Genomic DNA, 15,611 nt, shown 5'->3' on the forward strand with positions numbered 1-15,611 from the left:
TTTGAAGTTGTGGACAGGTGTCTTTTATACTTATAACAAGCTCAAACCGGTGCCATTAATACAGGTAACGAGTGGAGGAAGGAGGAGCTACTTAAAGAGGAAGATACAGGTCTGTGAGAACCAGAAATCTTGCTTGTTTGTAGGTGACCAAATACTTATTTTCCACCATAATTTGCAAATAAATTCATTAAAAATCCTACAATGTGATTTTCTGGATTTTCTTCCCCCTCATTTTGTCTGTCATAGTTGAAGTGTACCTATGATGAAAATTACAGGCCTCTCTCATCTTTTTAAGTGGGAGAACTTGCACAATTGGTGGCTGACTAAATACTTTTTTGCCCCACTGTATGTATATATACAGTGTTGTAACGATGTACAAAAGGGGAAATACATACGCATAAATGTGGGTTGTATTTACAATGGTGTTTGTTCTTCACTGATTGACATTTTCTTGTGGCAACAGGTCACAAATCTTGCCGCTGTGATGGCACCCTGTGGTGTTTCACCCAGTAGATATGGAAGTTTATCAAAATCGGGTTTGTTTTTGAATTCTTTGTGGATCTGTGTAATCTGAGGGAAATATGTGTCTCTAATATGGTCATACATTGGGCAGGATGTTAGGAAAGTGCAGCTCAGTTTCCACCTCATTTGTGGGCAGTGTGCACATAGCCTGTCTTCTTCAATAGCAAGGCTATGCTACCGGGTCTAATTGTCTCTCTGCCAGGCAGTCACAGAGGAGAGCCGCAACAGACTGTGTTAGTTAGCAGCAGAACACAGAAAATAAAGGCATAGAGTCACTGTTGAAGGCACTTCCATATACTAAATGTTGAACTGTGAACTGGTCAGTCACATGAGGTCAACTGTCCACTGGTCATCTGAGATCCTAATATGGAGGCCATGCCAGGTCACTACTATGATTTGACCCTTTTGTAAGGTTTTTCATTACTTTCCTGAAGGGGGGTTGGTAAATGAAACCTGGCCTGCAACCTTATTCCGTAGGTCAACTCAGAAATGTTTGAACTGGTCATTCATATGACCAAAAGGTCAACTGTTCAATAGTAGAAGCTATTCAATGATGGACGCTATGCCCCAATTTTTTTTTATAGGCTTTACCACAGGGTTCCCCAACTGGTGGCCCGCAGCAATATTATTTGGCCCCCCAAATGAATTCTGAATATATATAATGCAATGTCCCAAGAAGGCAGTAACCCCACCGAAATAATTCAAAAGTAATATTTGAATTGAATTCATGAGGAGAGAGAATGCAGGAGACAGTCAAGTAATAAAGCAGGGAGCGGACCATTTTGTGCTGCCGAAACGGACCGCAGCGCAATCAATAGGTAGTGAACAACTTTTATAAAATAACTTAACAACTGGCTGAGGTAGGCTATGTGGCTTAACAGCAAAAAAATGTGGCATAATAGCAGAGACATATTTTAATTAGGCCTACTTACAATGACAACTGGACAAAAATGTAGCATCCTACTTAAATGTTTGCACATTTATTCAAAATAAAAAAACAGAAGGCCAGCATCCCAGAGTCGCCTCTTCACTGTTGACGTTGAGACTGGTGTTTTGCGGGTACTCTTTAATGAACCTGCCAGTTGAGGACTTGGACCTGTTTCTAAAACGACACAATCTAATGTACTTGTCCTCTTGCTCAGTTGTGCACCGGGGCCTCCCACTCCTCTTTCTATTCTGGTTATTGCCAGTTTGCGCTGTTTTGTGAAGGGAGTAGTACACAGCGTTGTATGAGATCTTCAGTTTCTTGGCAAGTTCTTGCATGGAATAGCCTTAATTTCTCAGAACAAGAATAGACTGACGAGTTTCAGAAGATAGTTCTTTGTTTCTGGCCATTTTTAGCCTGTAATCGAACCCACAAATGCTGATGCTCCAGATACTCAACTAGTCTAAAGAAGGACAGTTTTATTGCTTCTTAAATCAGGACAACAGTTTTCAACTGTGCCAACATAATTGCAAAAGGGTTTTCTAATGATCAATTAGCCTTTTAAAATTATAAACTTGAATTAGCTAACACAGCGTGACATTGGATTACAGGAGTGATGGTTGCTGATAATGGGACTCTGTACGCCTATGTATATATTCCATTCAAAATCAGCCGTTTCCAGCTACAATAGTCATTTACAACATTAACAATGTCTACACTGTATTTCTGATACATTTTATGTTATTTTCATGGACAAATGTGCTTTTCTTTCAAAAACAAGGACATTTATAAGTGACCCCAAACTTTTGAACTGTAGTGTACATGTAATATTTCATTTTTTGTGGTTTTTTAATACATTTGCAAATATTTCAAAAGTCTGTTTTTGCTCTGTCATTATGGAGTATTGTGTGTAGATTGATGGATGGAAAAAAACGAATGAATCAATTTTAGAATGGGGCTGTAACGTAACAAATTGTGGAAAAGTCAAGGGGCCTGAATACTTTTCCAAATGCACTGTAAATAGCATTGGATAAGCACTCACAATAATGATAGTAACCTATGTGATCGTATTTAGTAAATACTAAGTTACCTACTCAATATAAAAAGTTGCATTTCCCCTCGTACATGATCTTGTGGAAGTCGGGTGAGATGGATGTGATTTTGATGTGCAGGCAGTCCTCGATTGAAAGCCGGCTTCTGTCGTGAGTCTTGCTTGCGTTCATAGAGGAAAAGGAGGACTCACAGATGCGAGTCGATCCAAACATTGTTGGCATATAAAATGCAAGTGTCTTTATTGGGCTATAATCCTCTGAGCATGCCACCCGAAACGCACACAGTGACTCGGCACTCCTGAGAGCATCGCTGATTTGGCTCAGTGTTTGGAATTCTGTCAGCTCAGTTTGAATTGCGGCCTCATCCAGCAACGGCGTCGTTTTCCTAGCAGGGGAGGGGGGGGGGGATTCTCCACCTGGGTGGACTGTTGAGAGGATCACGTAAAAACGCAACGATATCCTTTGGCATGCTGTAGTCTTCAGATCTGGTGGAGAAGTTGTCTCTCAGCTGCCTGATGAAATCTTCCATCACCTCTGTGACAATGCTGCGGCCTGGTCCCTCTGCCTGTCATTTCTTCAGTGTGCTGAAGTGCAGTAGCCTTCCAGATGACCAAGTCCAAATCAAACAACTCAAGTTTCCTAGTAAAGGCCTCAAGTTTTCCCACCATGTCCATTACTGTTTTCCCTCCATGTCCATTACTGTTTTCCCTCTTCCATGTAACTGCAGATTTAACCCATTTAAGTGACAGGATATGTTAGCCAAAAAAGCAACATTGGAAAATAATTCCTCAATTTCCAGAAAACCAAGGTGATCAGCTGCTGCCCGTCATTTAGCTTTTTTGGGGAGAAAATCCACAACCTCGTCATGCAGCTCACAGAACCCCTTTTCCTTTACTCAGCCAGCTCAAGTCGTTGGGAAGCAGGAGATAATCGTGGGTGGCCTCTGATAAAAGCTTGCAAAAACGACGGTTTTGGGTGCTCAATGTCCCCCTGACAGTTGATTATGCACATTAGTTTATCCATTACATCTTTTAGCCCACCGTTTAGTCTGGCTCACAGCACACGCTGATGAATGAGACAATACAAGCCATTCATTTGGGGGGGGGCAAATTCCTTCAACCTGCTGACCAGGGCCCTGTGTCTCCATAGCAGGAACCCTGTCGTGACCACAACGTTTACTTTTTCGAATGAAAGGCCATGCTGGGTAAACAATCCTTTCATCTTCGTGAATATGATGTCCCTGGTGGTGTGTCCTTCGAGGGGAATCAGTGCCAGCGGCTCTTCTTCAAATTCATTTCCATCAAAAGGATGGACACGTACACACAACTGTGCGACATCGGTGTTGTCAGTTCTCTCATCAATAGCCAGAAAGAAATGCTCAATTTGATTGAGCCCCTCCAGAACAATCCTATGCACATCATCCGCCAGTGCATGGACACGGTGGCCGGCTGTCGACGCTGACAGGGACACCTGTTTGACAGACTCAATTATGCTATCAATAGACTTGTCGGTAGCCAATTCCTCAAACTGTCACCATGCACTTTTTAAATGCCCCACGTCTATGAACGGCATGTTGTGTGTTTGGTTAGAACCCAAGACGCTTTTAGGGAGGCACTTGTGACTTTCTGTTTGTTGGGTCAGGCCGCGAAGGAGGATTCTGCTGCCGTGTGTGTAGCTCGCAGTTTAGCTCCTCATTTTTGCCAGATGAAAAGATTGTAAGGTGAACGCATATCTCTGTCCATCCTTGAAACTTCGTTTTTTTTAATCCACCTTTGTTTCGGTACTTCTTGAGAGTGATTTGTCTCTTGCTTGCAAGTTAATTGTTCTGAACTAATGTTGACGTGCTGTAGATCTGTTTTTGTCCCCCACCAATCAACTCACAAAGAAATAGACAAAAATAATAATTGAATAGAGACATTGGGGGTTTTAGGATTGTATTCCGATCGAATATGATGGGTTAATAATGTTGTTCAATTTGTAGTGCATGCCTTTTAATTGTGCTAATATTATATGCTAATTATGTTCAGGCCCGACTGACTATTAGCTCAGAAACAATGTGGCCTAGTTGACGAACCCTAGCTCTATCAGGTCACAACCACGAATTGAATTCTTATTGAATTTTTTGGTTTCTAGTCGCCTCTCTCGACAGTCGCTCTATAACTGGCGAAGTTAACCTAATGTGAACTTTTGTGTGGGTTTATGTATGTCTTGAGTCTAAATATCACGTGTCAAAAAACATGGTCTGTCTCTTTGCTGCACTCCACCATTGTACTTAATTCAATGGCATTGGCAACAGGAAATACCACAGTATCTGACCCGCATTCTGTTTAAAGTTTTAGCCTCCGTTACCAGGTGGTACTAAGAGCTCAATTTTGTCATTGTGGCTACAAAATATATCTTTCCAGACAATCCTAAAGTAATACCCAACAGAACATATAACATAATATAAATAGTCTATTCCTGTTTTGAAGTTATTATAGATTGTGGGTATTATCAAGCCTTTTCAGCTAATCCTGAGTACTATCCACAGAGGTTCTGGTATAAATATCTGTTTAAGTTTAACCCTTTACACTGATACCCATATACAGGTTGAAAATTGCAGATTTGGGCACTGATAAGCGCCTAAATTGGAACGCAATGGCTATACAGTAACGTGCTATAAATGACATCAGAGCTCCGGCTCTGCACTTCACAGCGTTCTATGGGTTTGGACCGACCTCCGTTCTGAACTTGAGCACCGCTCATGACAGGAAGTTGCCCCCATCCCTCCTGTATTTGGGCAACTTTAGCAGTTTTTTTATTGTCTGAGTGAGTGAAATGCTGTAAATGAATTATAACCTGTCAGAAATGTCCAGATGATCAACTACTATCCTATGTTGGCTAGATAGGGAAGTTAGACTAATATAAGACATGTAAAAATGTGTAGAATTACAGGAAATTGGCTTTAAAAACGGCAAGACTTTCCCTCTGCCCCATGACATAAATGGGTAGAATTGCGGGAAATTATCTTTAAAACAGCAAAAAAAAAATATCCGCCCACAAGAACGGACTCGGGCTAATTCTATGTTACTTTCAAATTTGTTCAGCCCAAATGCTTATGCCTTAAACTGTTACTGGGACCTCCTGTCAGCCTCTTCCTCCTCATCCTCATCCTAATGTTTGGTGCTGTCCATATGCTTGTCTGATGATGTAATTTATTAGGGTCTCCGTGATTAAAGTGGACTGAGAGGGATTCTACTAGCAGCGTTGTCCGTCTTTACACGTTCTGTGACCAGCTGCGGGCGGCTGAACACACACACAAGACCCCCCCCCCAATCCGCTGGTCTACTGATGCCCAGCCCCAAGCACGGCACCTTACCCCATGCTGTGAGGGAAAACAAACGCTCCCACAATGACCTGTGGTCTCTCCAGTCTGGTCTCTCCAGTCGGTCTGTGGGTTTGCCCCAGGCCCACCATAACACAGAATTACTATCCCGAAGCATCATTCTTTTTTTGAACATCAGCAAAACATGACAATAAGATAATCCCCCCCTCGTACGCAAAACCACTCGTACGCAAAACAACACTACATGGGAGTACATGAAGCATCATTCTGACACCGCTAATGATCAGTCTTGTCTTGAATTGTCTTAAAGAATTCAGGAGGCTTGTTGCCCATAGGGACGTGTATGTTGTATGTTACATTTATTATCTTACAAACATAGTTTATCATGTAAAAGTTGAATGTGTCACTGTTGATATTGCATTGGTTTGATTTGTTTTCAACATGCTCAGGAGGAACCTAGCTCGGCTGGTTGCTGCAATTTTAAAATTAGCTGACTAGGTCAGTAGACCACTAGCCGATTGTGCTATCTTTACCTAGCTAGCGCTAGCCAGGTGTGCCACGGTGCCAGTGTCGCCTTTTGCTTCGACTAGCTAATTGGATAGAGCTAAGAGCCAAACCTGTGTGCAGCTGTGGCATCGTCCTTCCCTCTTTCCTCTCTTCCTTCATCCCGCCTTTCCCTGCTCCCATCACCAGCCAGAGGAGAGAATCAGGAGCAGTTAACTGTCGCTCTCCTCCTCTCCCTCTTTGTCTTCCTCTCTCTTTCTGTCTTTCTCTCCCTTCCCCCTCCATCTCCCTCTCTCATAATGGATGAGCCCAGCGTTGCCCAGCGGCTCCCCATCTTTCAGATGCCTCTACTTTTAACCCCTGGTGTGGCAGGCTGAGCAGGTGCATGTACGCTGAGGGAATGTGTCTAGAGAAAGGGGAAAGGTGCGTGTCTGACTCTGCAGGTGCAGAAGGGTGGTGTGAGTGTGATAGAGAGAGTGTGTTTGTGTGTCTTCGGGCTACATCCATCTCTCTGCCACAAGGCCTGAGACTGCAGAACTAACAGAGTCATCCAGACCACGACGGACGGACACTGCAGTAGATACACACAGACAGACAGGCACTGCAGTAGAGACAGACTGATGAACGGGCAGACAGACAGCCAGACCGAAAGGATAGGCACACATCCAGACAGGCAAACCGATATCCAGACGGACTCACGGACTACTCATTCAAGGGTTTTTCTTTCTTTCTTTTTTTACTATTTTCTACATTGTAGAATAATAGTGAAGACATCAAAACTATGAAATAACACGTATGTGATCCGTTTCAGGAAACTAGGCGTATGTTGCAGGTCACTACTTCACAGGACAGCCTTTTGAACGTAAAACATTTTTTTTTATCAAAATGAACTTTCATGTGCCTTAGTAACAAACTTGTATGCCATCTGTAAATACGAATACAATTTTTAAATTACAAGCCTAGTTGGTTTAGCCACAGAAAAAGCCAGCAACCTTCCCGCTAGTCATGATTTTCTGAGATAATGAGTGGGCTGGACATGCCGAGAGATGAGTTGGGATTGGTCTGCCATATAGCATATTTGAGCTGGTCAGTATGTCTAAGTAATCCTGACTAGTGCTGCATTAAATTGTGTATTAAAACTACATAAGTGGTGCTCTCCACTTTCTGGAGGACTGAGTTTTGAAATCAGTGGAATTCGCGAAATCTAGCTAAAGAGATTGAGAACACCTGTCTCCGGATTACATCTTCAAACTAAGGGCAACCATGGCATCTGATAGGAGACGCGTCCAACCATGAATGATGTAAGATAGTCTAGCTAGCTACATTTTCAGATATGACATGTTTCTAATTTTGACAGAAAGAGCCATTTGCTTGGCTAGCTATAGCCTAATGTTAGCTAGCTAACATTTGAACCTGGTTGGTTAGCTACCTGCAGTTTATTGCAGGATAGTAACGTCATGAATTGTGACGGCTGTTGGAAGAAGAGGACCAAGGTGCAGCGTGGTATGTGTCCATATTAATTTAATGAACACTTAAATAACAAAAAATAACAAAGCGAACGACTGAAACAGTTCTGGCTGGTGCAGACACACAACAGAAAACAACTACCCACACCCATAGTGGGAAAACAGGCTGCCTAAGTATGGTTCTCAATCAGAGACAACGATTGCCAGCTGCCTCTGATTGGGAACCATACCAGGCCAAACACATAGAAATACAAAACCAAGACTACAAAACATAGAATGTCCACCCCAACTCACGCCCTGACCAAACTAAAACAGAGACATAAAAAAGGAAGTAAGGTCAGGATGTGACAATTGTGGTTAATTGTTTAATTGGTTGGCTCACTAGCTAACGTTATGTGTATGGCCTTATTATTTGTATCTCAGTGCCATTTGCTTAGCTTGCGCCTAATGTTAGCTAGCTAACATTGAACCTGGTTGGTTAGCTACCTGCCGAGCTATCAAGCTACATGTCTTAACAAAATACTCCACTATGCAAGTAACCATTTTGCGTGCGTTCATAATTTCATTCTGGTCATCTACTCCGAATTCAGAACACTCTCTTGAGTGTGCCAGAGAGCGCAGAATAACTGATGAATTTACAAACGCTCAACACCCGTTGAATATGGCCGGTGTCAGTAAACGTTGGTAAAAAAGCGTAATAAAATTGTTGCCAGTAGCACAGTTACAGTCACCGATGCTCTGAATAACATGAAAACATCCTAAAAAGCTCTGCCAGGGCAAGTAAAATTGTCAGAGGGGGGTGTTCTCTCACTATGTGTATGGAAGTAGCTAGCAAGCTAGCCGATGTTAGCCCGTTAGCTTGACTGCTGTTGTAAGGTCAGAATGTTGGGATCAACCCTACTAATCAGCCAGAGCGTCTGGTGTGCACTCTGAACGTGAAACTCTCTGATTTTACGAACGAACAATCTGATAACACAGTTGCAGACACCAACACTGGATAACATAACAGCCTAACCAGCTCTGCTAGGGCGAGTAATGTTCAGTGAGCTGTTCTCTCTCACTTAGATGTCAGGAAGTAGCTAGCAAGTTAGCTTGGGTGTAGACAAAGAATGTCTCTCCAATAGTACTACCAAAACATTGAAAAGCCATTTTCTCAAAAGTTGATAAACTTTCAAAGCAAAATTACTTTCCCATTGTTCCTCAACTGTAGCGTATGATATACAATTTTGTAGCTCTGAGTCTCTACTTTTATCCAATGTAAAAAAAAAACACGCAATTTCAAATGTTGCTACATAAGACTGATTTGAGCCGGTTGGTGACATGTGGAATTATCTATTAACCAATCATGTTTTAAACAAATCCAAATATATTTGGTATTTGATATTCTTCAAAGTAGCCACCCTTTGCCTTGATGACAGCTTTGCACACTCTGGCATTCTCTCAACTAGCTTCTTGAGGTAGTCACCTGGAATGCTTTTCCAACAGTCTTGAAGGAGTTCCCACATGTGCTGAGCACTTGTTGGCTGCTTTACCTTCACTCTGTGGTCCAACTGTTCCCAAACCATCTCAATTAGGTTGAGGTCAGGTGATTGTGGTGGCCAGGTCATCTGATGCAGCACTCCATCACTCTCCTTCTTGGTCAAATAGCGCGTACACAGCCTGGAGTTGTATTCTGGGTCATTGTCCTGTTGAAAAACTAATTATAATCCCACTAACTGCAAACCAGATGGGATGGCGTATCGCTGTGATAGCCATGCTGGTTAAGTGTGCAATGAATTCTCAAGTCTCTTCTTCTTGTTGGTGTCCTTTAGTAGTGGTTTCTTTGCAGCAATTTGACCATGAAGGCCTGATTCATGCAGTCTCCTCTGAACACTTGATGTTGAGATGTGTCTGTTACTTGAACTCTGTGAAGCATTTATTTGGGCTGTAATCTGAGGTGCAGTTAATTACAGATTTCTGAGGCTGGTAACGCTAATGAACTTATCCTCTGCAGCCGAGGTAACTCTGGATCTTCCTTTCCTGTGGCGGTCCTCGTGAGAGCCAGTTTCATCATAGCGCTTGATGGGTTTTGCGGCTGCACTTGAAATTTGCCGTACTGACCTTAATGTCTTAACATAATGATGGACTCTCGTTTCTCTTTTCTTATTTGAGCTGTTCTTGCCATAAATGGACTTGGTATTTTACCAAATAGGGCTATCTTCTGTTTACCACCCCTACCTTGTCACAACACAACTGATTGTCTCAAACGCATTAAGAAGGAAAGAAATTCCATATATATATATATATATACATACTACCGTTCAAAGGTTTGGGGTCACTTAGAAATTTCCTTGCTTTTAAAAGAAAAGTAAAAATCTTTGTCCATTAAAATAACATAACATTTATCAGAAATACGGTGTAAACATTGTTAATGTTGTAAATGACTATTGTAGCTGGAAACGGCTGATTTTGAATGGAATATCTACATAGGCGTACAGAGGCCCATTATCAGCAACCATCACTCCTGTGTTCCAATGGCACGTTGTGTTAGCTAATCCAAGTTTAGAATTTTAAAGGGCTAATTGATCATTAGAAAACCCTTATGCAATTATCTTAGCACAGCTGAAAAATGTTGTGCTGATTTTAAGAAGCAATCAAAACTGGCCTTCTTTAAACTAGTTGAGTATCTGGAGCATCAGCATTTGTGGGTTCGATTACTGGCTCAGAATGGCCAGAAACAAAGGACTTTCTTCTGAAACTCGTCAGTCTAATCTTGTTCTGTGAAATGAAGGCTATTCCATGCAATACATTTCCAAGAAACTGAAGATCTCATACAACGATGTGTACTGCTCCCTTCACAGAACAGCACAAACTGTCTCTATCCAGGATAGAAAGAGGAGTGGGAGGCCCCGGTGCACAACTGAGCAAGATGACAAGTACATTATATTGTGTAGTTTTAGAAACATACACCTCACAAGTCCTCAACTGGCAGCTTCATTAAATCGTACCCGCAAAACACCAGTCTCAACATCAACAGTGAAGAAGCGACTCCGGGATGCTGGCCTTCCAGGCAGAGTTGCAAAGAAAAAGCCATATCTCAGACTGGCCAATAAAAAGAAAAGACTAAAATGGACAAAATAACACAGACACTGGATAGAGGAACTGCCTAGAATGCCAGATTTTCCCAAGAGGCACTGATTTTGAAGGTAGGCCTTGAAATACATCCACAGGTACACCTCCAATTGACTCAAATGATGTCAATTAGCCTATCAGAAGCTTCTGAAGCCATGACATAGTTTTCTGGAATTTTCCAAGCTAAAGGCACAGTCAACTTAGTGTATGTAAACTTCTGACCCACTGGAATTGTGATACATTGAATTATAAATGAAATAATCTGTCTGTAAACAATTGTTGGAAAAATGACTTGTGTCATGCATAAAGTAGATGTCCTAACCGACTTGCCAAAACTATAGTTTGTTAACAAGAAATGTATGCAGTGGTTGAAAAACAAGTTTTAATGACTCCAACCTAAGTGTATGTAAACTTCTGACTTAACTGTAGAGATTCCATTCAAAATCATCAGTTTCCAGCTACAACAGTTATTTACAACATTAATTTGTATTTATTTATTTATCCGTTATTTTACCAGGTAAGTTGACTGAGAACACGTTCTCATTTGCAGCAACGACCTGGGGAATAGTTACAGGGGAGAGGAGGGGGATAAACGAGTCGATTGTAAACTGGGGATTATTAGGTGACCGTGATGGTTTGAGGGCCAGATTGGAAATTTAGCCAGGACACCAGGGGGTTAACACCCCTACTCTTACGATAAGTGCCATGGGATCTTTAATTACCCCAGAGAGTCAGGACACCCGTTTAACATCCCATCCGAAAGACGGCACCCTACACAGGGCAGTGTCCCCAATCACAGCCCTGGGGCATTGGGGGATTTTTTTTTAGACCAGAGGAAAGAGTGCCTCCTACTGGCCCTCCAACACCACTTCCAGCAGCATCTGGTCTCCCATCCAGGAATTGACCAGGACCAACACTGCTTAGCTTCAGAAGCAAGCCAGCAGTGGTATGCAGGGTGGTATGCTGCTGGCAAAATAATAATAATGCCTATACTGTATTTCTGTTATTTTAATGGACACATTTTTTGCTTTTCTTTGAAAAACAAGGACATTTTTTAGTGACTCCAAACTTTTGAACGGTTTTATATATCTATATATATATATAAATATACACACACACACACACACACACACACACATACACACACTGAACAAAAATATATGTGCAATATGTATTTTACTGTTGGTCCCATGTTACTTGAGCTGAAATAAAAGATCCCAGAATTTTCCTTACACAGACTTATTTCTCAAAAATGTTGGGCACACATTCTCCTTTGCCAAGATAATCCATCCACCTGACAGGTGTGGCATATCAAGCAGCTGATTAAACAGCATGATCATTACAGAGGTGCACCTTGTGCTGGAGACAGAAGGCCACTCTAAAATGTGCAGTTTTGTTTCATAACACAATGCCACAGGTGTCTCAAGTTTTGTGAGAGTGTGCAATTGGCATGCTGACTGCAGGAATGTCCACCAGAGCTGTTGCCAGACAATTTAATGTTAATTTCTCTACCATAAGATGCCTCCAACGTCATTTTAGATAATTTTGCAGTGCGTCCAACCGGCCTCACAACCACAGACCACGTGTATGGCGTCGTGTGGGCGAGCGGTTTGCTGATGTCAACGTTGTGGACAAAGTGCCCCATTGTTGTGTTGGGGTTATGGGCAGGTATAAGCTACGGACCACGAACACCAATTGCATTTTATCGATGGCAATTTAAATGCACAGATATACTGTGACGAGGTCCTGAGGCCCATTGTTGTGTCATTCATCTACTGCTATCACCTCATGTTTCAGCAAGATAATGCACGGCCTCATGTCGCAATGATCTGTACACTATTCCTGGAAGCTGAAAATGTCCCAGTTCTTCCGTGGCCTGCAGACTCACCAGACATGTCACCCATTGAGCATTTCTGGAATGCTCTGGATCGACGTGTACAACAGTGTGTTCCAGTTCCCACCAATATCCATCAACTTCGCACAGCCATTTAAGAGGGGTGGAACAGCATTCCACAGGCCACAATCAACAGCCTGATCAACTCTATGCAAAGGAAATGTGTTGCGTTGCATGAGGCAAATGGTGGTCACACCAGATACTGACTGGTTTTCTGATCCACACCCTTACTGTTTTTTTTTTTTTTTAAAGGTATCTATATTACCAGTCATGTGAAATCCATAGATTAGGGCCTAAGGAATTTATTTAAATTGACCAATTTCCTTATTTGAACTGGAGCTCATCAAAATCTTTCAAATTGTTGCATCTTGTGTTCATATTTATGTTCAGTAGACACTGTATTCTTGTCAAGGCCTATCCTATTTAACTATTGCTGTACATATACTATTCTTCAGATATACTGTCCATATTGTCTATACATCTCATCACATATATACAGTATATATTTATACTCCGGACACCGACATTGCTCATCTTAATATATTTATTAATTCCATTCTTTTTAGATGTGTGTTATGTTGTGTATTTTTAGATATTTCTGCGCTGTTGGAGCTAGGAACACAAAGCATTTTGCTACACCCGCAATAACATCTGCAAAATATTTGTATATGACCAATAAAATGTGATTTGATCTGATAACAACAACCAAAAATGCATTAAGGGTTGTGCTATTTCCTGGGGAAAGTGCAAGTTGAGCCTGCTCTGAGGTTGCCTCATTAGGCAGGCAAATCAACCACACTGCAAGGAATTCCTAAAAACTGATTTGTCTGGTTCCTTCGCATTGTTTAAGTGAAAGACAGACAATTTATGGAAAGTTGAGCCTGCACTGAGAATCCTTTTTACTGATAACAACCAAAAAAAAACAAGATTCCTACCCATTGTGTAGGTGAAAATAAAACAATACTGTATATGGTGTTTCTGGATGTAAATAGCTAGTTTACATTTTTTTGCGCAAGTGATCATAATATTCGGGCAACCCAAAAATACAAATAACTTGCCCAATTGGCAAGTGCCTTTCACACCTTAATGTCAGTCTCTGGACAGACTGAAAGACACTGCGGTAGAGATGGACTGACTGACGGGCAGACAGAAAGGCAGACGGACAGGCAGGCAAACAGACAGGCAGACACTGGTCTGACAGTCAGATGGTAGGGGAGAAAGTTTAAACTCTAAAGACAATGCAGTCAGTTACTGTGGGACAGTATAGGCAACATTTCAGTCATGCTCCTTCAGTGTGACCAAAGACGAGGCTTTCATCCTCATTCATAGTTTTGCGAGGGTTGAAATCTTTACTTTAGCCAGACAGTGAAAGCAGGAAGCATAACAGAGCGTGCTGAGCGTCTTCAGTTCAGACACACTGTGGTCCTCAGAGAAGAAGCTAAATGAAGGAACAGCATCTGGTGATCTGGCAGCCTAATGAGGAGCAGGTGCATAAGAGACGGCACGCACGCACGCACGCAAGCTGCACAGACACACATACACTCACTACAATGAAGGGCCTTGAGGAGGAATGCGAAAATGTAAACTCATCTTGCACAGTGAGTCCCCTGAGGGACATTAGCTATATTTTATACAAATTACATAAGCCATTCTTAATCATGTAACTGTGGAAGTATGGTCTTAACTGCCAATGTGGTATTGTTTTATTCACATTCCTGCTTCATGTTAGACGGAGGTGCTAGCCTTCCCTTTACCGGGAAGACATTCAATGACTGAATAAAAAAATTGTCATTTGAGTGTTTCTGTGGTGTCTGCGGTTGAAGTTTAAGAGACGACAAATTTTCTTTACAAGATGGACAAAAGTACAGTGTCCTCCCAATGCCCTGTTCTTGTCTTGGCTCGTTATGATCTCAGATCAGAAGTCCGAATCTCCCACAGTTTATGTGATAGGAATGCCCTGTCATGGCTGCTGAGAAGGGAATGAATAGAACAGTACAGATGGCCAAAAAAAAAAACACATGAGTATTTATTTGGTGCAGCAACAACTCGGTCGGACCAGAGGACGCAAGGCACAGATAACATCCACTGATGTGAGTTCAACTCTATGCTAAATGTGTGAACATGTGAATCTAAGTGTTTGTGCTAGTGAGGAACAAAGTGGGTAAAACAATGAGGCACAATTGCGATCAGAATTTCCGTTAATTTATTGAATAAAAATGGAACTGAAACTCTTACCCTGGCATTTAAGAGAGGAAGAGTTGCATTGTACTTTTTTTGTTTACACTACTAGCATTATAGGAGTGCACAAATAACCCAATATTAACATCTCTAGGGCTACAGACAGCAGCAAATCTTATCAAAACCCTATAGAAGTCAAATTTGGTTATATACAGTTGAAGTCGGAAGTTTACATACACCTTAGCCAAATACATTTAAACTCAGTTTTTCACTATTCCTAACATTTAATCCTAGTAAGAATTCCCTGTTTTAGTTCAGTTAGGATCACCACTTTATTTTTAGAATGTGAAATGTCAGAATAATAGTAGAGAGAATTATTTAGTTCAGCTTTTATTTCTTTCATCACATTCCCAGTGGGTCAGAAGTTTACATACACTCAATTAGTATTTGGTAACATTGCCTTTAAATTGTTTAACTTGGGTCAAACATTTTGGGTAGCCTTCCTCAAGCTTCCCACAATAAGTTGGGTGAATTTTGGCCCATTCCTCCTGACAGAGTTGGTGTAACTGAGTCAAGTTTGTAGGCCTCCTTGCTCGCAGACACCTTTTCAGTTCTGCCCACACATTTTCTATAG

General features: G+C 41.7%; 1 protein-coding gene and 1 pseudogene across 11 annotated transcripts in view; one reads left to right on the plus strand and one right to left on the minus strand.

Moving 5' to 3' along the window:
- The window catches only part of LOC110523933 (rab GTPase-activating protein 1), a 136,649-nt gene that overhangs the window by 70,464 nt on the left and 50,574 nt on the right, over positions 1-15,611 (plus strand). The window lies entirely within an intron of this gene.
- On the minus strand, positions 2,396-5,955 carry LOC149983298 (zinc finger BED domain-containing protein 5-like; annotated as a pseudogene).

The sequence above is a fragment of the Oncorhynchus mykiss genome, chromosome 5, assembly GCF_057628025.1.
Source record: "Oncorhynchus mykiss isolate SJ-2025 chromosome 5, ASM5762802v1, whole genome shotgun sequence".
Classification (NCBI taxonomy): Eukaryota; Metazoa; Chordata; class Actinopteri; order Salmoniformes; family Salmonidae; genus Oncorhynchus; species Oncorhynchus mykiss.